The sequence below is a fragment of the Oryctolagus cuniculus genome, chromosome 4 (genome assembly GCF_964237555.1).
Source record: "Oryctolagus cuniculus chromosome 4, mOryCun1.1, whole genome shotgun sequence".
Taxonomy (NCBI): domain Eukaryota; kingdom Metazoa; phylum Chordata; class Mammalia; order Lagomorpha; family Leporidae; genus Oryctolagus; species Oryctolagus cuniculus.
This window is the reverse complement of record NC_091435.1, coordinates 83,994,835-84,020,838: the sequence shown is the minus strand read 5'-3', so window position 1 is coordinate 84,020,838 and position 26,004 is coordinate 83,994,835. Positions and strand designations below refer to the sequence as shown.

The window sequence follows — 26,004 nt, the reverse complement described above, 5'->3', positions numbered from 1 at the left end:
TTTTTTCAAAAAAGATTTATTTATTTATTTGAAAGCCAGAGTTACACAGAGAGAGAGAAGGAGAGGCAGAGAGAGGTCTTCCATCCACTGGTTCATGCTCCAATGGGCTGCAATGGCTGGAGCTGTTCCAATCTGAAGCCAGGAGCTGTGCCGATCCGAAGGCAGGAGCCAGCTTCTTCCATGTCTCCCACGCGGGTGCAGGGGCCCAAGGACTTGGGCCATCTTCTACTGCTTTCCCAGGCCACAGCAGAGAGCTGGATAGGAAGTAGAGCAGCAGGGTCTTGAACCGGCGCCCATATGGGATGTTGAGCTGCAGGCAGAGGCTTAGCCCGCTACGCCACAGTGCCAGCCTGGGTGTTGAGTACCTTAGCATGGCTATCAGCAGAGATGGGAAGCCAGCTGAGAAGCCCATGTTCAGGTGAAGGGAGCATCACACAGACACTCAGCAGGGAGAACTGGAGACGCTTGTGTTTTTCTTTCCTGTTCTGCCATTGAAAGGAAAAACACATGGAAAACAATTCTTTCACCCCTTATTTATTAAGAATTATTTACTGAGGGAGGGGCATTTGGCACAGCAGCTGAAGCACTGTGTAGGACACTTGCATCCCACATTGGATTCCCTGCATTTGATTCCTGGCTCTGGCTCTGGCTCCTGGCCCTCCTGACTCCAGCTTCCTTGGGTCCCCGCCAAGACTTAGATTGAGCTCATGGCTCCTGGCTTTGGCCTGGCCCAGTTCTAGCTGTGGTGGGTGCTGGGGGAATAAACCAGCAGATTGAAGATCTCTCTCCCTTCCTCTCTCTCTCTCAAATAAACAAATATTTACTGAGATCAAGTCTAGGCCACGCCATCAGAATCTTCTCAATTGAGGTTGAAATTGGGGCAGGTGTTTGGCCTGGTGGCTAGGACATCTCGTGGGACACCCAAGGCCCCCATCAGAGCGTCTGGGTTTGAGTCCCCAGTCCAGCTCCCCAACCCCACCTTCCTGTTCACACACATCTTGGGAAGCAGCAGTGATGGCTCAAATGGTTGGGTACCTTCCACTGACATAGGAGACCGGGACTGAGTTCCTCTCCTGGCTTCCAGTTTCAACCAGGCCCACCCCTAGCCGTTGTGGACCTTTTTTTTTTTTTTTAATTTGAAAGTCAGAGTTACACAGAAAGAGAAGGAGAGGCAGCGAGAGAGAGAGATCTTCCATCCGCTGGTTCTCTCTCCAGATGGCTACAGTGGCCAGAGCTGCGCCGATCCAAAGCCAGGAGTCAGGAGCTTCTTCTGGGTCTCCCACACAGGTACAGAGTCCCAAGCACTTGGGCCATCTTCCACTGCTTTTCCAGGCCACAGCAGAGAGCTGGATCAGAAGTGGAGCAGCCGGGACTCGAACCGGCACCTATATGGGATGCTGGCACTGCAGGTGGCGGCTTTACCCGCTACGCCACAGCGCCGGCCCCCTATTGTGGGCCTTTGAGGAGAGAACCCATCAATGGAGTGTGTGCTCGCTTGCACCCCCCAACCCCATGTTTCACATAAATAATAATCATAAAACGCAGCAGTCAGGTGAAGGATCAGGGATGCAGGGTGGACTCTGAGAGGATACACAGGACAGCAGAACATACTTGAGACAAACAGCTGGGGTGTTGGCAGCACTTTCCTATCCAGAATCCTACTAGACTAGCCCTTTTCTGGGGTGACGTGCCAGGTGATGGCTCTGCTGGGCTGTTCCTCCACAGTCAGGACCCACTGCTGCCTTCACACACAGGCTTAAAGTTGGGGGTCTGAAGTGTGGACTCAGGGCACAGACACCCCAGTAGGGACTGGTGGATCTTCTTCTACTGTTTCTGATGATGACGCAGACCCGGTCTCTGGTCTCGGATCCAGAGGGCTATGCTCACACATGGAATCTCACAGAATCAAGGAGCAGCTCACAAAGGCTAAGCGACAAGCGGGTGTGATGAGCGACAGACTAAAGCTCGCCTCCACAAGCACTCAGCCTTCACAACTAGACGGGCACCGTGTTTTGGAAATCCCACGTTCTCCTTACCGTTTCGCTCTCAGGGAGGTTTCAGTAAATAGGAGCCCAGTCAGGCATTTCAGCTGCTTCTCCAGCTTTGCCTGGAGCTCCTGAAGCAAGGTGCCAGCAAGCTGATAGGTTATAAAGAAAACGCAGGAAGAAAATCCAAGCCACAGCTGGAACGTTCGTGGCTTGCCCTGGGATCTGACGTTCCCTTCGTGGTCGGCATGCCCAGAGTTTCTGTGGTTTATTTACTCCAGGGAGACCAAGTTCCAAACATTTCACAGGTTTCTGCTCCCTCGTCACCTTTCACAACAGTGTTCCTCTCCCTTGCAGTCTGGTCACTCTGTCAGCAAAGATGGACATATCGCGACCTTGTCACAATCTGCTCACTTTGGCCTGGCATAAAGCGTGAACCTGCGTGAACCTGGGGAGCGACAGAAGCCATGGGAATTCAAGCTGCGGGGAAGAAAATGCAAAGGTTTAACTCGAGGTCACCCGCTCTAAAGCTGCTGGCTAGAAAGTGTGTTGTAATCTTGACTCCTAGGAAGCATTGCCAGTGAAATTCACGCTAAGCACCAGCAGTAAGGTGTAGCTTTCCAGAGGCCCAGGGGAGACCCTACCTCCAACACCAGGACACCATGTGGTTTCCCTCCCCGACGCAGGCCGAGGCCTGGAAGCCCCTGGGTTCCCCACCCGGCACTGCAGCCGCCACTCAGGGGGTTTAACTCTAAGCCCACTGCTTATTGCAGGAAGCACTATCTAAACAGTCTTTGTTATTTAAAGCCTGGGCCAGGAGCCTGGGGAGGATTACAAAGGCATGCTTCCTGCCTTCGGCTTGTTTCTTAGGAAATCGCCTCCAGATCGGCTGGAGTCACAGGGGCCCCGCAGGATCCTGTTGGTGCCTTCAAACAAGGAACGTCTCAATAGAGCTCATGGCTTTTCCCCAGATCTGGGAAGGAGAGATGCCTGCCCTGGTCTCTCGGCTGCCCTGATGGGACCGTGCCAAGCTGCAGTGGCACAAGGCCTGAACCACAAGCAGGCGGCGTCACTGCTTGCTTCCACTCCCTCCTTCACACGTTGGGTGGCCCCGTCAGGTGAGGACCATGGTCCTTCTGTCCGGGTGCTCGGCCTTCACCCTTGGTTTGCTGCCACACTGTTCCTTCCTTTCTGCTTCCAGCCATCCATCTGTCCAGGAACCCACTGACTATGCAGCCAACCGCTGGTCTTTGAGCCTCGCCTCTACCCATTCATCAAGTTCAGCGACTTACCATCTGCCAAGCTCTTTGCTAGTCACTGACTCAAAAGATGAGCAAGAACCACCCTGGGGGTGAGGCAGGCGCCTGTATCAGGATCTGTAATTTGGCACAGAGATGGAGGGGCACAGGAGACCAAGGCACTGCAGGCGTTCAGAGGAGAAGCATCCACTGCCACTGTGCCCTCCCCAGGGGCACTTTCTCTTACACGTGTGTAAGCTGAGTGTCCATCCCTGGAGAACTGGGGGGCAGCCCTGGAGGATGCACACTTGAAGCTACGCAGGGTGAGCAGCAAAGGGTTAGGTGCCTGTGGAAAAACACAGCACGGAGTTTAAAAGACACTAAATAATATAGGAATCATGCTAACACTTTTCTAACTAAAATCTACTTGTGGAGGCCGGCGATGTGGCATAGCAGGTAAAGCCCCAGCCTACAGTGCCAGCATCCCACATGGGTGCCAGTTCAAGTCCTGGCTGCTTTACTTCTGACCCAGCTCTCTGCTATGGCCTAGGAAGGCAGTGGAAGATGGCCCAAGTCCTGGGGCCCCTGCACCCATGTGAGAGACCTGGAAGAAGCTCCTGGTTCCTGGCTTCAGATCAGTTCAGCTCTGGCCATTCAGTTCAGCCATTGCAGCCATCTGGGGAGTAAACCAGTGGATGGAACACCTCCCTCTCTCTCTCTGCCTCTTCTTCTCTCTCTGTATATCTCTGTTTTTCAAATAAATAAGTAAATCTTAAAAAAAAAGAAAAAGAAAAAGATGGCCCAAGTCCTTGGGCTCTTGCACCCGTGTGGGAGACCTGGAAGAAGCTCCTGGCTCCTGGCTTCAGATCAGTTCAGCTCTGGCCGTTGTGGCCATCTGGGGAGTGAACCAGCTGATAGAAGACCTCTCTCTCTGTCTCTACCTCTCTCTGTAACTCTGTCTTTCAAATAAATAAAATAAATCTTTTAAAAAATCTACATGTGAGGGTTCCTCAAAGACTAGTGGAAAATGGAGTTAAAATATAAGTTGGTTTTGGCGCAAAAGTTTTTAAAATCCATCCATACAAGGGGTCTTCACAGTGTATTCATAGCATGCCTTTCCCATGAACACTTTGAAGGCCTCTCATGTGCGTCTATTTCTAAATTTTGCACCAAGGCAGACTTATTTTTTAATTCTATTTTTTCTCAAACTTTTTGAAGTACCTTTCATATAAACAATTAAATACACTTTATGAAAACACAAACACAGGGGCCGGCACCATGGCTCACTTGGTTAATCCTCCGCCTGCGGCGCTGGCATCCTATATGGGCGCCCAGTTCTAGTCCCAGTTGCTCCTCTTCCAGTCCAACTCTCTGCTGTGGCCCGGGGGGCAGTGGAGGATGGCCCAGGTGCTTGGGCCCTGCACCCACACGGGAGACCAGGAGAAGCACCTGGCTCCTGGCTTCGGATCAGTGCAATACTGGCTGTAGCGGCAATTTAGTGGGTGAACCAACAGAAGGAAGACCTTTCTCTGTCTCTCTCTGTCTATAACTCTACCTGTCAAGTAAAAAAAAAAAAAAAAAAAAAAAAAAAAACACAAAGATCCACATTAAACCATAAAATAATTGCCTATATAGGAGGCAGAGGGAGGACTAAAGGCTGAAATTCAGAGAACAGTGAATTATATATAAGTCCCTAAGAGGGGGACTTTCATGTACCCGTGGTGCAAACACACCCTGGACTGGAGAAGGCAAAGGGCATCTCCCCGGTGGGCCCCAGAAGGGATTCCAGCCCTGCCGACTCCTGGGTTTTGTCCCTGTGAGATTCATTACCGATTCCTAACCTCCGCAACCATATGGAAATAAACTGATGTGATTTTAGGCCATTTTAAGTTTGTGGTACTTTGTATGAGTAAGTTCAAACAATAATTATATTAAATACATTACAGGAGCTATTGAAAAAGGTGAACAATCTACATAAATAGGAAATTCCAGCAAACACATAGAAACTCTTGAAAATAGTCAAATGGAAATGTCGCAAGAAACAACATCAGACATTAAGACTGACTTACCAAGGACCAAATGGACACGGGAGACAGAATCAGTAGACTTACAGACAGGCCAAGAGAAATCATACAAACTAAAACCCCCCGAGGAAAAAAGGTACATCAAGCGTCCGGTCCAGTGCGGCTCCTCCGCGTGCAGAGGAGCAGCACACAATGTACATGTAAGAACTCTGGAGCAGTATCAAACGGGCTACTGCACCTGTCCCCAGCACTCCAGACGAAGACACAACGGAAACATTTAAGAGAGAATAGCTGGGAACTTTTTAAAGTGAATGAAAGAAAAAACAAACAGATGAAAGCCCAGGATGCAGAGTCAACAAACAGAAAACCGGAAGAAAGATTGGCACAAGGAAAAACACAGCTACAAGGGACATCGGAGTCAAAACAATGAGAACGGCAGAGGGAATCATGAAAGAAATCAGAGAAGACAGAGAGAAACCAAAAACCAAGGGACCAGAGACAGACGTCCCAGCCTTCTCACCAGGAGTCTGCAAGCTGGAAACACTGAAGTTGCATCTTTAAAGGTCTGTAATTTAAAAATCTTTCAAGTAAACATTATGTACCTAGTGACAATATTAACATTAAAAATGACTCAGATATGTAGGTTTAAGCAAACCAGTTTACTACTGTTTCCTTCTTATTTTAGCTGTTTGGCTTTTTCTTCTTCCTATTTTCTTCTTATTTTTTAAAAAGTTATTTATTTATTCAAAAGGCAGAGTTACAAAAAGTAAGAGGCAGAGATAGAAAGAGAGAGAAGTCTTCCATCTGCAGGTGGCAGCCTTACCTACTCTGCCACAGTGCCAGTCCTACTGTTGAGTACTCTCAGGGCCAGAGTTGTGGCACAGCGGGTTAACGCCCTGGCCTGAAGCGCTGGCATCTCATATGGGCGCTGGTTTGAGACCTGGCTGCTCTACTTCCAATCCAGCTCTCTGCTGTGGCCTGGGAAAGCAGTAGAAGATAGCTCAAGTCCTTGGGCCCCTGCACCCACATGGGAGACCTGGAGGAAGCTCCTGGATCCCGGCTTTGGATGGGTGCAGCTCCAGCCAATGCGACAAGTTGGGGTGTGAACCATAGGATAGAAAATCTCTCTCTCTCTCTCTCTCTCCCTCTCCCCTCTCTGTGTAACTCTGACTTTCAAATAAATAAATCTTTTTAAAACTTTTTAAAAAAGATTGAGTACTCTTTGTAATTCCATTTTATTGGCTTACTATATTAAAATTATATTAAATATAGGTGGTGTGCTATGGTTTGGGTTCCAATATAATGGTACTGAAAAGTGGTGAGAGCTTTGAAAGAATGAAGTCATGAGAACTCCACCATAATGAGTACATTCTTATCTTTCTCAAGAGGCTAGCTTAGGTCTTGTGAGACAGGACCAGGACTCACAGGAGTGAGCTGCATCTCACAGGACTGGGCTAGTTATCGAGAGAGTGGGCCACTGGGAAGCACGTTTGCCCTGTGTCTGTCTCTGCTGCGTGTACTTGCTGGGTATTCCTGTACCTGCCACGTCACGTGATACCATCCACCACAAGGCCCTCAGCAACAGCTGAGCAGACGCTGGCTCCATGCTCTATTGTCTATCTGTGTGCGTGTGCGTGCGTGTGCGTGTGTGTGTGTGTGTGCATGTGTGTTTGAGGCGGATATAGAGATCTCCCTTCCTCAAACACCCACAACAGCAGGGGCCTGGATCAGGTCTCCCGATTACTTGAGCTATCACCTTTTGCTTCCAGACTGCATACGAGTGGGAAGGTAGAACTGAACAAGGAGCCAGGACTTGAACCTTGTCACTCTGGTAAAGGATGTGGGTATCCCAAGTGGCATCTTACCCTCTACACCAAGCACCTGCACCTGGCACCATGCCCTTGAGCTTTCCTGTTTCTAAAACTGTGAACTTCTTGGGGCTGGCACTGTGATGCAGCTGGTTAAAGCCCCGGCCAGCATTGCCAGCATCCATATGGGCACTGGTTCTGCTCTACTTCCGATCCAGCTCCCTGCTGTGGCCTGGGAAAGCAGTGGAAGATGGCCCAAGTGCTTGGGCCCCTGCACCCACATGGGAGACTCAGAAGATGCTCCTGATTCCTGGCTTCAGATCAGCACAGTTTCGGCCATTGCGGCCATCTAGGGAGTAAACCAGCAGATGGAAGACCTTTCTCTCTGTCTCTACCTCTCTCTGTAATTCTGTCTTTCAAATAAACAAAATAAATATTTAAAAAAGAATTGTGAACTTTATAAATCTCTCTCTCTCTTTTTTTTTTTTGGACAGGCAGAGTTAGACAGTGAGAGAGAGACAGAGAGAAAGGTCTTCCTTCTGTTGGTTCACCCCCCTAATGGCTGCCATGGCTGGCGCACTGCGCCGATCTGAAGCCAGGAGCCAGGCATTTCCTCCTGGTCTCCCATGTGGGTGCAGGGCCCAAGGACTTGGGCCATCCTCCACTGCACTCCTGAGCCACAAAAGAGAGCTGGACTGGAAGAGGAGCAACCGGGACAGAATCTGGAGCCCCAACCGGGACTAGAACCCGCGGTGCCAGTGCAGCAGGTGGAGGATTAGCCTAGTGAGCTGTGGCGCTGGTCTAAATCTCTCCTCTCTATACATCAGCCAGTCTCATGTATTTTTTTATAGCAACACAAAATTAAGTAAAACATGGCCTAAACAATTCAATTAAAATACCAGGGTTGTCAGATTGTATTTAAAATTAAGACCTAAGGGCTAGTGGTGTGGCCAGCAAGTTAAGCCACCACCTGTGAAGCCAGCAACCTGCCCTGAAGCACTGGTTTGAGTCCCAGCTGCTCTGCTTCCAACCCAGCCCGAACACATCTAGGAAACAGCGGAAAATGGCCCAAGTACTTGAGGCTCTTCCACCCATGTAGGAGACCAGATGGAATTCCAGGCTCCTGGCTTAGGCCCAGCCCAGCTGCTGGCCATTGTGGCCATTTGGGTAGCGAACCAGTGGATAGAAGATCTCCCTCTCTCTCTTTTAAATATTTATTTTATTCATTTGAAAGCGTTGCAGAGAGAGGTAAAGACAGAGGGAGGTCTTCTATCCTCTGGTTCACTCCCCAGATGGATGCAACAGCCATATATTGGAGCCTCTGCTATCAAACCCCACTTCTGCTTCTGATTCAGCTTCCTGCTAACGTCCTGGGAGGCAGCAGATGGCGGCCCGAGCACCGGAATTCCCACCACCCACAGGAAGAACCAGGTGGCGTGCCTGGCTTCTGGTTTCAGCCTGGCCCAACCCTGGCTTTTGTGGGCATCTGAGGAGTGAACTATGGAATCTTTCCGTCTGTGCCCCTCTGCCTTTCAAATAAATAAATCTTTCAAAAAAAATAATAAAGAAACCAAACCACACTTCAGCCCCTTATTAACAAGAGTTTTTAAAAATTGTGAAGTAGATTGATGCCCAAAAATATTGAATAAAATAACCACCTAAGAATCGGCCTCTCTGTTTCAGCAATTGAGCATGCTACCACATTCGCTTTAGACCTTTAACAGACGACGGAAACCTCCACGCACCCTCTCCACACTCCCTCCCTCTCTCTCCCAGGGAAAGCAGCATTAGAGGCTTGGCCTTTGTCCTCCCCAGTCGTGTTTTTTATTTGTCTAAATGTATGAGTCAGAAAGGAACAGGCAGCATTGTTTTCCGTGTCTCAAGTTCGTACACACACTGGCGCGCTGGATGTGTCTGTCTGTAACTTACCTGCGCGGATTCATTTCAACTGCTAGGGAGCAAGCTCTGAATTTCCCACAGTGCCTGGATTCACACCCCAGGCCATGGGAGTTTCGGTTGATTCCAGTTCTCCCCGATGCAGCCAGTGCTGCAGTGGACTCCTGACTGTGACACCGTATACATGGGGTGGGAGGGGACTGTCCCTCGAAGGGCAGTGGCTGTGACTGGGTGAGTGTGCATCGTCCCCTTTACTACTTTGTACATTCACATCGCCACCTACCGACCTGAGCCGAGCTCACGCTCAGCAATCTCGTCACATAAAATCCCATCAAGAGAAGTCCTGTTTTTAAAGAGCCAGTGTTGTACTGACTTCCTTTACGTGCTGCGCACCCACCGTGGGCATTCAGAAAAATGGCAGGTCCTTTGCCTGGGAAGAACTTCCGAGTGTCTGAAGGCAGAGCAAGGGCAGGGCTGGGTCTGCAGACGTGGTGCCCTCCCTGCTGCGCTGCACCTGCTCATGAGAACGCCCTGATGAGACCGCGAAGTTCCCACCTGCCGCCTGGGAAGGCGGGGGTGAGGGCTGGGGGGGAGAAGGGGAGCCGTGAGCCTACACCACGTGCCCCCCAGCGTCTGCCCGCCGCGACTGCTCCTTCAGTTTGCTAGCCGGTCGTGCTCGGGTGGGACTTCCGAGCCTCCGAGGGCCCAGCTGAGATGCTGGAGTCAGGTTGGAGAAACAGTGCAGGTCAGCCTGAGGAGACAGCCAGCCTGGAGACAGCCAGCAGTGGCCTGAGCTGGCTGCTCGGCAAGCTTCTGGCTGCTTTTTCTCTCTCTCTTTTATAGATTTATTTATTTATTTATTTATTTATTTGAAAGTCAGAATTTCACAGAGAGAGGAGAGGCAGAGAGAGAGAGAGGTCTTCCATCTGATGGTTCACTCCCCAAATGGCCACAAAGGCCAGAGCTGCACTGATTGGAAGCCAGGAGCCTGGAGCTTCTTCCAGGACTTCCACATGGGTGCAGGGGCCCCAGGAGTTGGACCATCTTCTACTGCTTTCCCAGGCCATAGCAAAGAGCTGGATCGGAAGGGGAGCAGCCAGGTCTCGAACCAGCGCCCATATGGGATGCCAGCGCTTCATGCCCTCTGCGACACAATGTCGGCCCCTGCTGCTTTCTCTTACCACCCAACTTCCGAACTTACTATAAAACAAAAATAGTCAGGGTCAGCACTGTGGCATAGTAGGCTAAGCCTCCGCCTGTGGCACCAGCATCCCATATGAACACCGGTTCGTGTTCTGGCTGCTCCTCTTCCCATCCAGCTCTCACTTATGGCCTTGGAAAACAGTGGAAGATGGTCCAAGTGCCTGGGCCCTTGTACCCATGAGGGAGACCCGGATGGAGTTCCAGGCTCCTGGTTTCAGATGAGCCAAGCTCCAGCCATTGCAGCCATCTGGGGAGTGAACCAGTGGATGGAAGACCTCTCTGTCTCTCCCTCTGTCTGTCTGTAACTCTGCCTCTCAAATAAATAAATAAAAATCTAAAAAAAAAAAAAAAAAGCATTGAGGGAAAGAACAGACACACAGGTGAAAGGAAGACTGTAGAGCCCAGAAAAGACCCCCACAAATCCAGCTGACTGAGCGTCAGTAAAGGAGCAAAGGCAAAATCAATGGAGTGGGGAAATGGTACTAGAGCCACTGGACATTCGGGGCAGAAAAATTAATCTAGACACAAAGCACTGCGCCTTCCACAAAACTAACTCCAAGCAGGCAATAGACCTCATTGTAACATAAAAGCTTGACATTTGGGAGGACAACAGGATAAAATCTAACTGTTCTTGGTTTTGGCAATGACTTTAGAACACAACCCATGAAAAAGAAAACTGATGTTGGATTTCATCAGAATAAAAAAATCCTGCCCTTCAGGGTTGATTTCTTCTGTTCAGAGAATGAAATAACAAGCCACAGGCTGGGAGAAAAATGTTTGCACAACACATATCTGATAAAGGACTGAATCCGGAGCACACAAAGAACTCCTACAATTCAACAATTAAAAAAAAAAAGCCAGTTAAAATGGTTGAAATATCCAAGCAGAAATATGATGTGCAGATGGCAAATAAACATTTAAAGAAGCAGGCCAGGTCCTGTGCTATCGGGAATTGTGAATTAAAATGATGAGATACCACTGTGTACTGATTACAATGGAAAAATCATCACCATCGACAACGCAAACGCTGGTGCGATGGGGAGCAACAGGAACGCTCCTAGGTAGCTGCTGGGAGTGCAAACTGGTACGGCCACGGATGTGTTTTGCTAGGGCTGTCGTAACCAAATCCCAAAGCCTGAAAGTTATTTTCTCACAATTCTAGAGGCTAGAAGTCTAAGATCAATGTTTCGGCAGAGTCGATTTATTCTTTTTAAAGGTTTGTTTGAAAGGTAGAGAAACAGAGGAGGGAGGAGAGAGAGAGAGAGAGCTCTTTCATCTGCTGTTTCACTCCCCAAATGGCTGCAACAGCCAGGGCTGGGCCAGGCCAAAGACAGAAGCCAGGAACTCCACCCTGGTTTCCCACGTGGGTGGCAGAGGCCCACGTACTCAGGCCATCTTCCGCTGCCTCCCTGGGGCGTTAGCAGAACGCTGGATGGGAAGCAGAGCAGTGCCGTGATACGGGATGCCAGCTTCCCCTGCTCACCACACCGGCCCCAGAGCTGAATTCTCCCGAGGCTTTCTGCTTGACTTGCCTTCCCATCAGCTCTCCGTGCTCTTCCCTCCGTCAGACACTCCTCTGGGGCCCACTTTCCTCTTCCTACAGCAATGCCAGTCATAGTGGACCAGCCCCACCCTAACGGCCTCATTTTCCCTTACCCCTCTCAAGGTCCTAAATCCAAATATAGTGCTCTAAGGCACGGAGGCTTAGGACTTCAGCGTACAGATTTTAAAGAGATACAATTCAGCCCAGAAGGGGTTCTTACAAAACTAAATGTGCTCTTACCATAAATCTGATCCAGCAATCAGGTTCAGTATACACCCAAATGAGCTGAAAACACTGTACACATGAAAATAGATACACAAAGGCTTATAGCCACTTTATTCGTAATTAGAAGCAGTCGAAACGTCTCTCAGTAGATGAATAGATAAATAAACCGTGGTATGTATGTATGTGTGTGTGTGTGTATATATATATAAAATAGATTTTGCTTACTTAAAGGTGACTAATAGTCTCTACTGGGCTGCATTATATTAAATAATTTTAATCTTTAACAATTTTTTTCTTAAGTTGGCATTGTGGCGCAGCAGATTAAGCTAATGCCTGCTACACCAGCATCCCATATTTGAGTGCTTGTTCAGGTTCCAGCTGCTCTGCTTCTGATACTGCTCCCTGCTAATGTGCCGGAAAGGCAATGGAAGATGCTCCAAGTACTTGGGCCTATATCACTCAGGTGGGAGACATGGATGGGGTTCCTGGGTCTTGGCTTCAGCCTAGAATAGATTTGACTGTTGAGACCATTTGGGGAATGAACTAGCAGATGGAAGATCTCTCTCTCTCTCTCTCTCTCTCTGATGCTTTCCTTTCAAGTAAAAAATAAATCTTTAAAAAAATAATCTATTTGAGAAGCAGAGAGACAGAGAGAGCATGCGAGCCCTTCTACTTGCTGATTCATTCCTTCAAATGCCTGTAAGAGCAGGTGCTTGGATGAGGCAGAAGCTGGCAGCCAGGAACTCAATACCGGTCTCCCATGTGGTCGGCAGGACCCCAATTATTTGAACGACTATGGTGGCCTCCCAGGGTCTGAGCTAGCAGAACGCTGGAGCCAGGAGCCAGAGTCAGGACCTGAGCTCAGGAACTCTGATGTGAGATGCAGGTGTCTAACAAGCCTCTTAACCACTAAATTCCCACCCATCTATTGAAGAATTTTAAAATTCAATAATGTGAGAGTAGAAACACTTCAAAAATTAAAACCAAGTATGAACAGCAATTTCTTTTTTTTGTAATAATTGTGAAATGTATCTTTTTATAAAAGGTATTTATTTGAAAGTGAGAGTAGGGAGAGGAGAGAGAGAGTTCTTTCATCTGGTGGTTCACTCTCCAAGTGGCCACAACAGCTGGGGCTGGGGAGGCTAAAGCCAGGAGCCAGGTGCACCATCTGGGTCTCCCACATGAGTGGAGAAACTCAAGCACTTGGGCCATCTTCCACTGCCTTCCCAGGTGCATTAGCGGGGAGCTGGGTTGCAAATGGAACAGTCAGGACTCAAATCCGCTCTCTGAAACGGGATGCTGGTGTTAGAAGTGGCAGCTTAGCCCCTGCGCCGCAACACTGGCCTCAACTCAGAAACTTCTTTCAAAGACCTCTGCCAGTGTTGTTACCCCCTACTCTCACTCTCACTTCTTATCCTGAAAATACCTCCATCCACCCGCCTCTTCCATGGGAAAGAACTTCTTACTGAGTTTTCAAGGAAGACAGGTCATTGTCGTAACCACTGTGTGAGACGCGCAGTAGCAGTATTAGCCTCTCATGTAACTGACGGGAAAGTTTTGCTTTCCCCCAGTCAGTCACAGGGAGGGAAGCTCTGGCGCCACCTGGCTCCTTGCTCTGACAGAGGTCGTTCTGCTCTGAGGTACAGGGGATGCAATCACGGCACACCTGTGAGAGGGCTAGCAGGTGCTTTCCCCAGGTACCCATGGCTCCCGGCAGTGCGCTCCCTGAGGCAGGTTTTGAAAGAGATGAGGGCTGGGGATGGCAGCAAGGGAGGCTGCACACAGTGAGACAGGGGTCTGAGCAGCCAGGCACCAGGTGGGATTGGGGGTGAGGGGTGCAATATTGACCCTCCCGTGGCCCGAGGCCATCCCTGAAAAGCCAAAGTCACAAAGGTGTACTCTTGAGTCTGGCGCTGTGGCTTAGAGGGTAAAGCTGCCGCCTGCAGCGCCGGCATCCCACATGGTGCCGGCTGCACCACTTCTGATCTAGCTCTCTGCTATGGCCTGGGAAAACAGTGGGAAACGGCCCAAATCCTTGGGCCCCTGCACCCGTGTGAGAGACCTGGAAGAAGCTCCTGGCTCCTAGCTTCCAGCATACAGCTCTGTAACTCTGCCTTTCAAATAAATAAATAAATACATACATACATAAATAAAAAATAATAAAAAAAAGATGCTGCTTGGGCTGCCTGCATCCCATATTGGAGGGCTTGGGTTCATGCCCAGTCTCTATTTCCAATTCCAGCTTCCTGCTCATGTGCACCCTGACAGGCAGCAGGTGATGGCTCAAGTAATAGGGTACCTGCCACCTGCATGGGAGGCTCAGATGGGAGTTCCAGGCTCCTGGCTTCAGCCTGGCCCAGCCCCGGCTCTTGGGGGGCATTTTCCTGTGAACCAGCACATGGAAGATCTGTCTCCCTTCTTATTAAAACTTAAAAAGTTCATAGAAAATGTATATTATGAAAAAATTATTCATGGATTTAAAAATGTTTGCAGCAAAACAAGCTTGCCTTTTGACTCCATTTTCCATAAACTTTTGGAGCGCCCTCATAGGAAGAAGGGCGTCCCGCCTGCGTTCAGCCCGGCGCTGCCTCTCCTGGGCGCTGCCTCCCCTGGGAGCCTGATGCACTCAGCCTCTGCGCCAGTGCAGCGCCTTCCCACCCGCGGCTTGGCGGCCCGGAGCCAACCTCCCGCCGTGCCTTCTGTGGCACCCGGTCTGATGTTGGAGAAGGGCGACCTCTAGCGCTGTTTCTGGAAGAGGAGCAGCGGCTTCCTCCTGTGGGAACTGTCCTGCCCAGCAGTGACAGGCAGAGACCGGTGCAGGGAGGTCAGTCCTGTCCCAGGCAGTGCCTGAGCCTTCCAACACCAGGAAGGCACTGCGTGGCGGCTGTGACTTTTGGGGGCCCCACCATCTTTGTCCACCCCATTCTTTGAGATGGAAATCACCTTTGTCCCAGCGTCCGGCAAAGTGCCACTCAATGACGTCCCCAGGCCTTTTCCTTCCAAGCAGCTTGCCTTGCTTAAGCGGCTCCTAGAAGGAATTTTGAGCTGCAGTGATTGGCCACAGGACAGGACGCCCACAGTGCTGAGGAGGCAGAGACATCGGGAAGTAAAGTGACCCGGGACTGCCTGGTGGGAGATGCACACTGTCCCCTCCTGGTCAGCAGGTACACTCAGAAGCACTTTTGTTGCCACGTCCTATGAACTATTATCTATCTCCAGCTCTGTGTGACTCTCCCAAGTTTAATGAGACCCAGTGTGGCACCAACAAGGTTCTACCAAGTGCTATTTGAATATGACTTTTGCCAAGGTCCCATTGTGTGCTGTTTGAATGTGACTTTTGTGCCCATCCACCCAAGTTTGCTTGAGATCGTCCTGGTTTGCATCTGTCACCCTAATGTGTTAATAACAATGTTCTCTTGCACTGTGAAGGGGGCCTCATTTGTGTGGCAAATTACACAATCACCCAGTTCGGATGGCCTCCGTTAGCAAGTGCTCAAGCCTGAGGATTTAGGGGTGTGGGAGGTAATGGTACCAGGAATTTGAGATTTATTGATTACCACAATCTTGTCATGATTAGTTCCACGCTTCCTGGCATCCAGACCAAAAAAAAAAAAAAAGCGTGAAGGGGTAGGAGTTGACTCTGTCTTGTCACATGGCACATGTTCTGTCTTCTGGAGGGACGTGTTTACCAGCCACTGTTAGGAGGAATTCTAAATTGCTGTATAAGAGACACTAAACAACACAAGGGATGTCGACAGAAGTTTCTATGCGGCCAGGTTTCACATTGGTTTTCAAAAATGTGCGTTTCTCATCATCAGTGAAAACGGTGGAGGGAATAAAAGTGATTCCACAGGGACCCACTGAAATAGTGTGTGTGCAGGTGCCAGGTGAACTCTGAGAGTCAAGACGTTCACCCTTTCATTCGTATTATCCTGTCTAGATCTTAGCCCTATTGATGAGGGAGCCGAGGTCCAGAAGGGACACAGCTTCCCAGAAGCAAAACCGGCACAGGCCTTGCCTTGGCTGGATCCTAGTCAAGGTGGCCCCGAGACCCATGTCAAAGGTTTGGCCCCTGAGGTGGTGGAATCTTCAGGAGGTGGGACTTAGAGCTCATTGGGGCATTCCCCTGGAAGGTAGTTCTTCTTATTCTTCCTCTTCTTCCTCTTCCTCTTTTCCTTCTCTTAAAGATTTATTTATTTATTTGAAAATCAAAGTTACACCAAGAGAGAAGGAGAGGCGGAGAGAGAGGTCTTCCCTCCACTGGTTCACTTCCCAATTGGCTACAACAGCCAGAACTGCACTGATCCAAAGCCAGGAGCCAGGAGCTTCTTCCAGGTCTCCCACATGGGTGCAGGGCCCAAGGACTTGGGCCATCTTCTACTGCTTTCCAAGGCCATAGCAGAGCAGGATCAGAAGCGGAGCAGCCAGGACTCAAACCAGTGCCCATATGGGCTGTTGGTGCTGCAGGCAGAGCCTTAAACTCTTATGTCACAGTGCTGACCCCACCCAATTTAATTTTGTTCTGAAGAAAGAAAGACAATTATGTCTCTGAAGTCTATGACTGGTTTCCAATTAGAATAAATCAAAAGCACCCTTTGTTTTATATTAAGTGATACATAAAAATTATACATATTTATGGGGTACTATGTCTATGCTGTCACACGTCATGTAATGGCCAGTCAGAGCCAACAAGTGTAACTTCTCCAACACGCAGCATTTACTTGTGGTGAAGACATCCGGAATCCTTTCGTTCAGCTTTCTTTCCAAGCACAGTACATTATCGTTATCTATCGTTGCCATTCCATGCGACAGAACCGCAGAACTTCTTTCTCCTTTCCAACCATAACTTAGTACCGTTAGTCAACCCTTCCGCCCCTCCCCGCCGAGACCACAGCCCGCAGAGTGAGAGCCAGGGGACCTCCCACCCCTTGAGCCTCCTGTGCAGAGCAGCCAGGCGCTCTGTCGAGACTGCCAGACAAAACCACCCAGAGCGACCGTGCGGCACACAGCACAGGTGCCACTGGCCGCTGGATGTTTTGAGCCAACATCGTGTGCCAGGGCTGCCGTTTCTGACCAGGAGGTGTGTGAAGAGGCATTTCGCTGACCTGAGCCGCCACAGATGAACCAGGAACTCCTCTTTCTTCCTTAACCAATTAACTGCCACATCCCACTTCACCCCTTGTGCCGCTCCCCGAGAATATCTTTGGTGAGAGCTGTGCAGGGAGTCAGGTCTGAGCATCGTCCCTGACTCCTTGCTCACACACCTTGTAATACACTTCCTGTCTGGAAGAGACCGTGGCGTCAGCATGTGGCCCTCTGCTGCCAGCAGGCCAGCGGGCTCATCTGGTCCCAGTAACTCTGCTCTCCCCAGCCTCAGCCAGCCACCATCCCTCTCTCGTTGCCTGTGAGATCAGCTGTCTTAAATCGCACACATGGCGAGATCATCGCTCCGTACCTGACTCATTCACTTCGCATGAGGAGCTGTAGTTCCATTGTGCAGATGGCCAGACTACACCTGCTTATGACTGAGTAGCACCTCGCTGTGTGCAGGCACCACATCTGTCCATCCGTTATCGGCTGATGGACGCGGGTTGTCCCCATGTCTTGCCTCTCGTGAATCGTGCTGCATAAAGACCGGCATGCAGAAGCCTCTTCCACATACCGATTTGCTTTCCTTTGGATAGATCCCGAGCAGCGGGACTGCTCGTAGCTCTGTGCGTAGTTTTTTTTTTTTTTTTTTTGAGGAACCTCCATGCTGTGTTGCACAATGACCATACTAAGTTACATATCCACCAGCCCCATTTCTTTTTTAAAGAACAATCAGGTCTGCAGGAAGCATAAAGCTGTATGTGTGCAGAATGTAGAATTCTGTGGAAAGTGCTCAGATCAACTGCTGTTCTTTCTACAAAGAGTTTTTTACATCTTCAACTCAGTAGAGTTTATCTGAGCCCTAAAGAATATTAACTTCTCAAAGAATTTTGAAAAAAACATTGTTTTACCTTTACCTACTCAGAGCAGTGTTTGGTACAGATTTCTCTCCACGGGGAAAAGAATCCTCAACTCCTACCCCCTCCCCAACTCCCCACCATGGGATTTTCTTCTAGAAATAAACTACAAAGGAAATGAAAAGAACTCTGGCTGGATAGACCGCAAGTCACCAGCCCTGCTGTCTTCCACCGCAAGTGAGCTTTCTGTTCTGCTCAAGGCACTCTTAAACTTTCTTCCCAATGCGGCTTGCGGCTTGCGGCTGGGACGGCTGGGGCGGCTGGGGCCTACCCTACTCACATCACAGCGGGCGGCCACGCGGGGGCGCTGACGCGCCCTCCATCTGAGCCCTGCAGCAAGGCTTCGTGGCTGAAAGAGAGGGCAATAGACGGGAGGGAGAGCAGGAGAGGAGTAGCAGGTGGAGACAAGTGTAAGTGAAAACCTGTGATTTTGAAATTTACTGGACCTGATGTGGACGTCACCAGCTCCTGCCTAGTGAGCGTTCCCCTCCTTTTTTTTTTTCTTTTTTCTTTTTTTTTCTGCAACACAGCTCTTCTACACTCTAAAGCTTTGTCAAGATTCTCAAACTGTTGTAGGATCCTCAACATCCTTGCAAGGTGCACAGCAAACCAACGGCTGACACCTGGGGGAGGGGAGAAGGCGGTGTTTGTTTGCAAGGCACGGAGCAGGGAACCGCGGAGTTCTCACCACATTCCCAGGCTCCCCGAAGGCTGGGGTAAAGGTTCTTACACCCAGAAGTCGGGGTTGAGAGGTGCCTGTTTTGCCCACGTGCAGGTCTCTGATTAGTCCACGGTGCTCGCACCCGTCCTTTGATTGGTCAGGGATTATGTATTCTTTGGGGAATTTTAATGATGCCAAAGTTGACTTGAATCAGGCAGGTGGGAGTTTGCTCAGGGCCTGGGGTTCCTGGAAAAACAGTTGAGGCAAAGCTGACTCTCAAGCTGTTATCTTCAGAGGAGAGAAATGAGCCTGTGCCTCGTGATCAGGGGCCCTGTGGGGCCTCAACCTAGTGAGTTAATGTTGGTAAGAGGTTGGTACAGAATAACCCCCCAAACTGGTTGGGGTGTCGCTGTAGAGCCCCCCAAACCTGGGCCCATTGGCCTGTGCAGAAAGCCCATCACTGACATCAGGGAGGTGGAAGAAAGGAGGTGTTTATTGCAAAGGGAAGAGCAAGGAGCTGGGCAGCTGTTGCTTAATTCCTGGGCTCCCCAGAGAGTTAGGGGTGAAGGTTCTTACAGATTGAAATCGGGGCTGAGAGGGGCGTTATCAGCTTGTGTCCAAGTTCCTGGTCGGTCAGTGGTGCTCGTGGCCTTCCTTGGATTGGTCAGCGGTGCCCTGCTCTTTCTGGAATGTTTGGGTGGCCAGGTGGGCCACAGTTGGTCTGGGGGCTCACGTCTGCCCCAGACCTGGAATTCCTCTAAACAAACCAGTGGCCAACAGGGTTTTGTCTGTTGGAGAAGCAAACGACTTCCGGAGCCCAGCTGCATCGTTCTCTCGATTCAGTGAACTCCTTTTCATAAAGGACAGGCGAGGACACCATGGGCCCGGGGAGACAGACGAGAGGCTGGGCCTTGCCTTTCCATTACGGGGGTTCAGTCTCGGGTTGATTTGCAAAGGAACTCCAAGCGCAGGGAGGGAGGCTGACCTGGAATCCACATCAAGCCGTCTGTCGGGGTTGGTTCCAGAGCCGAGTTCTTGTCCTTGCACAGCCACTCTTGGCAGGGGAGTGATGCGCCGTGAGAAAACCAGTGGAAGCCCACAGGTTGTGCCCCAGGGTAAGAAAACCTCAGGAGCAATTGCGTGGATTTCACAAAGAAAGCCCTTTTCCCAAGAGGCAGAGGGAGGGGGAGGAGAGACTTTGAGAGCGGGCCCCTGAGCCGTGTAAGCCCCAGTCTGATTGTAGGCATCTGAGGAGCTGCTGCCCGTCGGGCTGGCGGATTCGGGGCCTCGTTAAACCTTGCTGCCTTGCTTGCCGCTGCTCTGTCTCACGTCTGAAACTCTGTCCTTCCAGGAGCACAGGGATTCTCTTCCAGCTGGTTCTGCTACTGCAGCCTCTTTCTTAGGACTGGACCTCACACCTTGCCTGGCACGGCTCTCAGGGGCGAGGCTGACTCCACGCTGGCTTCTGGAAGCACAGAGGCAGTGTCAAAGGACAGCAGGGCAACAATTTAAAGATCTTAATTTGGGGCTGGGGCTGGGGCTGTGGTGTAGTGCCGGCATCCTTTATGGGCACGGGTTCGAGTCTCTGCTGCTCCACTTCTGATCCAGCTCTCTGCTATGGCCTGGGAAAGCAGTAGAAGATGGCCCAAGTCCTTGGGCTCCTGTGCTCACATGGGAGACCCGGAAGAAGCTCCTGGCTCCTTGCTTCAGCCTGGCCCACCCCAGGTCACTGTGACCATTTGTAGGAGGATGAACCAGCAGATAGAAGATTCTCTCTGTGTCTCCACCTCTTTCCCCTTTAACTCTGCCTTTTAAATAAATAAATAAACATTTAAAAAATCTTAATTGGCTTTCTTTTGTTTATTAAGGATTTATTGATTGATTGATAGGAAGGGATAAAGGGAGGGTGAGAAATAAAGAGGTCTTTTCTTTACTGGTTTGCTCCCTAAATCACCACAATGGCCCTGCAAGGATCCAGGCCAAAGCCAGGAGCTGGGAACTCCATCCAGGCCCCCCACATGGCTGACGGGGGCTCAAGCTCTTGGGCCATCTTCCGCTGCCTTCCTAGGCACATTGGCATGGAGCTAGATCAGAAGTGAGGACTCGAACTGGCGCCCACAGGGGATGCTGGCCTTGCAAGCGGCGGCCTAACCTGCTGCACCACGATGCCTGCCCCACGGGCTCTGTTTTCAGCTCTAGACTCAGGCAACACCTCTTCCACAGGAGAGAGTGCACGCTCTGAGGGCCGGGGCACAGGAGGCTGGTTTACAGACAGACAGCGCTGAATTAGCAGAAATAAAGAGCGAGCAGCACACCGGTCACTCAGCCACTCCCCATCGGAGGGCACCAGGGCACAACAACCCTCCTACAACTGACCAGTTACCACCAGCTCAGCTTTGGGTGAAAGGGCCCACACTGGCTCTTTTGAGAAATTGGCTCTTAGCTCCCTTGTCCCAGTTTCTCTTGGGAGGTTAGAGAAACCATTTTGTCCCAGCTTGGTGACCAGAATTCTAGCGTGAGTGACTTGACTTTAGTCTGGTGTGCACAGAAGTTTTGTCCAAAGCAATGACCTTCCACAGTTTTTATTTAGTGCAGGGCAGAGCCCATGCTGCGTGCTGAAATGCAGGACCCTGGCAGGTGGTGGTGGAGGAATGAAAGGCGCAGATACACAGTGTGAGACCAGCAGAGACACGGGTGCCCGCTGGGGGGGGGGGGCAGGGGCATGGGGCTCACCAAAGCGGCCAGGCATGCTTGGGCGGGAGGGGCCGCCCCGTCGCTAGGTGGGTGAGGTGACCACAGAGCTGGACTCCACGCTGTTCAATAAAAGTCTTAGGAGGCCATTGTTTTGGACTAAGCTCCTGTACACACTGGGTGAAAAATCAAGACACACTCGCTCATGCTGAAGCTCTGCCTCAGCGAACTGAAACCACGCTGCTTATCGAAGCTCCCCAGACAAACCAGGATTAGAGACACACAGCGAAATTTCCCAGTGGGCTGATAGCGGAGTGCCCTCTGCCCTAATCCCCTCACACGCAAGGCAGCCTGCAGCAGCCTGTGCTAACCAACCAGTTATTCTGGGAGAACTCTTCCAGCTCCCTGTCCCTGCCTCACGAGGAAAGCAGCTTTGCAAAGACCAGTCGCCTACTTTTGGCTTCTTCTTTCTTCAGCCCCTTTCCATCTATTAAACCGACCTTTGCTCAGCCCATCAGGGCACCCATTCTGTGTTATGGAATGAAGTGTTGCTCAATTCCAGAACTGAAAACAGAGCCAATCAAGATCTTCAAGCTAAATTGCTGTGATCGTGTGCTTTGACCATAATGCATGGGGATGATTGCCCCTTCCCCCCGACAAGGAACAGAGGCTGGGTGGAGGCACTCACCTGCCAGGTGCCACGGTGACGGGCAAGGTCAGGGCCACAGCCCACACAGCTGCCGCTGCACCTACAGCCAGAGAGAGACAAGAGCAGAGCCGCAGGAGGCCGGGGGCCCCAGAGCAAAATCAAAACACAAAACCCCGTGCTTGACTTTCCGACTGAGCCAGTTTTCAGATCTGAAACCGTCTACTGAAGAGGCGGCTGATCTCCCGGAGAAACAAAAGCTCTTCGATGCTGTAGCAAGGACACAAGGCAACGATCCCACCAATCTTTGGCCCACGGCCACTCTCCTTGGTGACGTACAGTGAGGAGAAGGGAGCACCCAGCTATCTGGAGAGCTTTTGGACATGGGGTCCGAGTTGCAGTTGATTCCTAGAGACCCAAAACGTTGCTGTCTCCATATTAAATGGGGACTGGGAGTTCACGGGCCAGGTAAGCAGTGAAGCCCTTCCTAGGATCTGGCTCTCGAAGGTGTGAGAACGGCCCGGAAGAGACGGTCAGGAGCAAGAAGGACGTCTACTCCAGGAGATAAAACAGTCACCCCCAGAGAGTGTTGCAGGAACATAAGGGGCCATGAGGGCGGGGAGGCAGGGGACCAGAGTTTTCCTCTCTTATCTTAGTGATCTCTATTTCCTAAATTTTTCTAGAATAATTGTTCAACATGAAAGCAAGCAAGTCATCAAGAGTTTCTCAACCGTAGGTGGGCATGTGGCTTAGTGGTTCAGACACCAGTACCTGGGTTCGGTATCTGGCTCTGGCTCCCGACTCCAGCTTCACACTAATGCAGACCCTGGGAGGCAGCGGTGATGGCTCAAGTAGTGGAGCTTCTGCCACCCACACGAGAGACCTGCGCGGAGCTCCCAGCTCCCAGCTTCGAGAGCCTGGACCCAGCCCCAGCTGTTGTTGCTTTGAGGAGTGAACCAGCAACAGTCTATCCCTCTCTCTGTCTGTTCATCTCTCTCTCTCTCTGCCTCTCAAGCATACAAATAAAAATGAAACAAAACCCGAGTTCCTCATCTGACTTTGCAGATGCCAGCGATTCAGGAGCTGCTTGCTGCCAGCGTGGTCAGCCCCACCATGTCCTTGGGCATCACCATAGAGGGCAAGTCCTTGGGCAGCACCTCCTCCGAGGGTGGGGACATCACATGCTGTGGCAGCACTGGCAGCAAATCCATCTACAGAAAGGAATTTGGTGATGAGAACCTTGTTCGGAACCATGTGGGTCTGCATTGCCGATATTGAATGGTTGAATGGCAAGCATATGGTCTTTGGCAAGGTGAAAATGGGCTGAGTATTATGGAATGCATGCAGTACCTAGGGTCCAGGGATTGCAAAAACTGTTTAGAAGATCACCGTGGCTGAGTTCGGACAACGTTAATACGCCTGACTTGTGTTTTACCTTAACCACCAGCCCTTTCCTTCTGCAGCCCAGGAGAGCTCCCCCTGCCCCATCATCTGCTCCCCTTATCCTGAAGTCTTCGTGCTACTTCCTTGGGTTCTTATCCTAGTTCTTTGGGATCCATGTTTTCCGTATTCCTCTCCAATTCTAGCTGTCTTGCAGAGTGAGTTTATGATTATCAAATAAAAATTAAACAGCAACACCAAAAGTGAGTTCCTCATCTGGTGAGTTTTCCTGGCTGCAGGGTGCAGACTGAGAGAAGAGGGACCCCTTCAGAGAGCTGAATGGTCAAGACCCAAACAAGTGAGGCATAGGCAGGAGGTGCCCTGGGAAGAGAGGACACGCTCTGATGCCAAATTGGTGTCAATGTGCCATGCACTGCACAGAGCCCTGGGGGTGCAGAGACGAAGCCTACCTGGTCCCCGAGGCCTAGAAGCCCCACCCCATAATCAAGAACTAGCCGTGGAGGACTTCATGCCAGGGTAGAAGCCATCTCTTTGGGCCTCTCATGGAACAGGGCGTTGATATTTACTCACTGCTGGGAAGCGTTGACCTTTGAATTGTTTTCTCAGTCATTGGAAGTCCTTTGATCCACTTTCCGCATAGGTGACACAGGCTGGGCCTGCGGAGCCCTGGACCAGCCAGGTGTGGAGCAGCAGGTAGAGGAGCTGTTGACCTGCTGGCCAGGTCGGTAGCTTTCCAGGGAAGTACGTGAAGCAAACACACGTCAGTTCATGCCTTCTTTTCTCCTGGGTTTCTGCTGGGCCCTGCCACCTTGGAATGAAGAAGGAGAAGTAGCTGGCAGCAACTGGCTGAACACAGTGCTGCTGCACTGAAATGGAGCCTCTCAGGTGTGCAGCTGTGCTGCCCAGTGCCTAACACAACACCTGCATGTGGCCATCACTGACTGAGGCTAGGCTGTTGCCAGGCATGCTTGAGAAATTTTATTGAGTGTATTTTTGTTATTGTTTTATGAACGTAATAAGTGCTTGTTGAATCCAATCAGCAGCAAAGAGTGAAAGCTTCCCCACCAATCCCTGCTCTTACCAAGTAGATGTAACACCTCTCAAGTTTTTGTAATTCCTTCTGGAAAATTCCCTATCAAATGTGTGTATATGTAGATGAATACATAGGTGTGCACACATGCAGTTGATCATACTATGGGGAGTCTCCAGAAATTCATGAAAAAATATATATACTATGAAAAACTATGCATGTATTTCAAATGCTTTTTGCACCAACACAAGCTCATGCTATCTTCGTGTACATGTCTGAACAGGTTATAGGCACTAAGAATGAGAAGATTTCAGCTTGAAAAGAACTTTAATTAGAGCAACATGTATTCTGCTAAAATGGAAACCAGAATAAACATCAGATTTATGGTGAAGACTGAATAGAAGAATGGTTGAATCATGGCTGCTCTACAAAAAGTTTAAGTCAATAATTCCCCAAAGAAATCAGCAGTTTGCAAATGGGCAAGTCATTTTAACAAGGAATGAGACAGCACTGGAAATGAAGCCCATAGCAGCAGACCATCCACATCAATTTGTAAGACAAGATTGATGTTGTTCAGGTCCCAGTTGAAGAGACTTAGTCAACAGCATGAACAACAGCCAATGCCATGCACATAGTGACTGGTTAGCTTACACAATTCCGACTGAAAAGTTAAAGTTGAGCAAACTTTCTGCCCTATGAGTGCCCAAACTATTGCATCTGGATCAGCTGCAGACAAGAATAGATGGTTTCCATGGAAATGCTAACAAAGTGGGATCCAGATCCCAAGGCATTTCTTTGAAGAACTGAAGCAACAGATGAAACACGGCTTTCTAGGGTGATCCGGAGCACAAGACACAATCAAAGCAATGGCTACCAAGAGGAGGAGGCTGTCCAGCCACAGCCAGAGAGGACCAGTCAAGAGCAAAGGTCATGGCAACAATTTTTTTTTTGGATGCTCAAAGTACTTTGCTTGTTGACTCCCTAGAGGGCCAAATAAGGATAGCACCTGCTTATTAAGAAAGTGCTTTGAGAAAGTTAGCTTAGCTAATTTAGCAAAGCTTTAGCCGAAAAGTGCCTGGAAAACCTTCACCAGAGAGTCCTTATCCACCACCACGGCAGTCCTCATGCTCATTCCTCTCATCAAACATGGGCAATGTGGGGCCCAGTGCTGTAGTGCAGCAGGTTGGACTGCTGCCTGCCATGCCAGCATCCCATGCAGTGCCAGTTTGAGTCCTGGTTGCTTCACTTCTGATCCAGCTCCCTGCTAATGCACCTGAGACAGCAATGAAGGATGGTCCAAGTCCCAGCTCCTGGCTTTGGCCTGGTCCAGCCCTGGCTGATGTGGCCATTTGGGGAGTAAACCAGTGGATGGAAGATCTCCCTTTGTTGTCTGTCTCTCCCTCTTTCTCTGTAACTCTGCCTTGCAAATAAATAAATAAATCTTTAAAAATTATAACAAAGGAAGTTTTGTGAGAGTTTCTATGAGAAATAAGCAGCATTCACCTTCACAGTCTTGATTTGGCTTCTTCTTCCTTTTTTTTTTTTTTTAAAGATGTGTTTATTTTTTTTGAAAGGCAGAATGACAGAGAGATCTTCCATCTGCTGATTCACTCCCCAGATGGCCACACCAGCCAGGACTAGGCCAGGA

General features: G+C 50.1%; 2 long non-coding RNA genes across 2 annotated transcripts; one reads left to right on the top strand and one right to left on the bottom strand.

Annotated features, from left to right (window-relative positions):
- LOC103350491 (uncharacterized) lies at nt 1-9,126 on the bottom strand. Its single transcript, XR_518499.4, has 5 exons — nt 8,985-9,126; nt 3,278-3,569; nt 2,037-2,465; nt 366-485; nt 1-254 (listed from the first exon to the last, which is right to left on the bottom strand). It is a non-coding gene; the product is annotated as an uncharacterized lncRNA (long non-coding RNA).
- Nucleotides 5,669-25,796, top strand: LOC138849312 (uncharacterized). The gene is made up of 2 exons (XR_011387984.1): nt 5,669-5,810; nt 24,640-25,796. It is a non-coding gene; the product is annotated as an uncharacterized lncRNA (long non-coding RNA).
- The last annotated feature ends 208 nt before the right edge of the window (nt 25,797-26,004 follow it).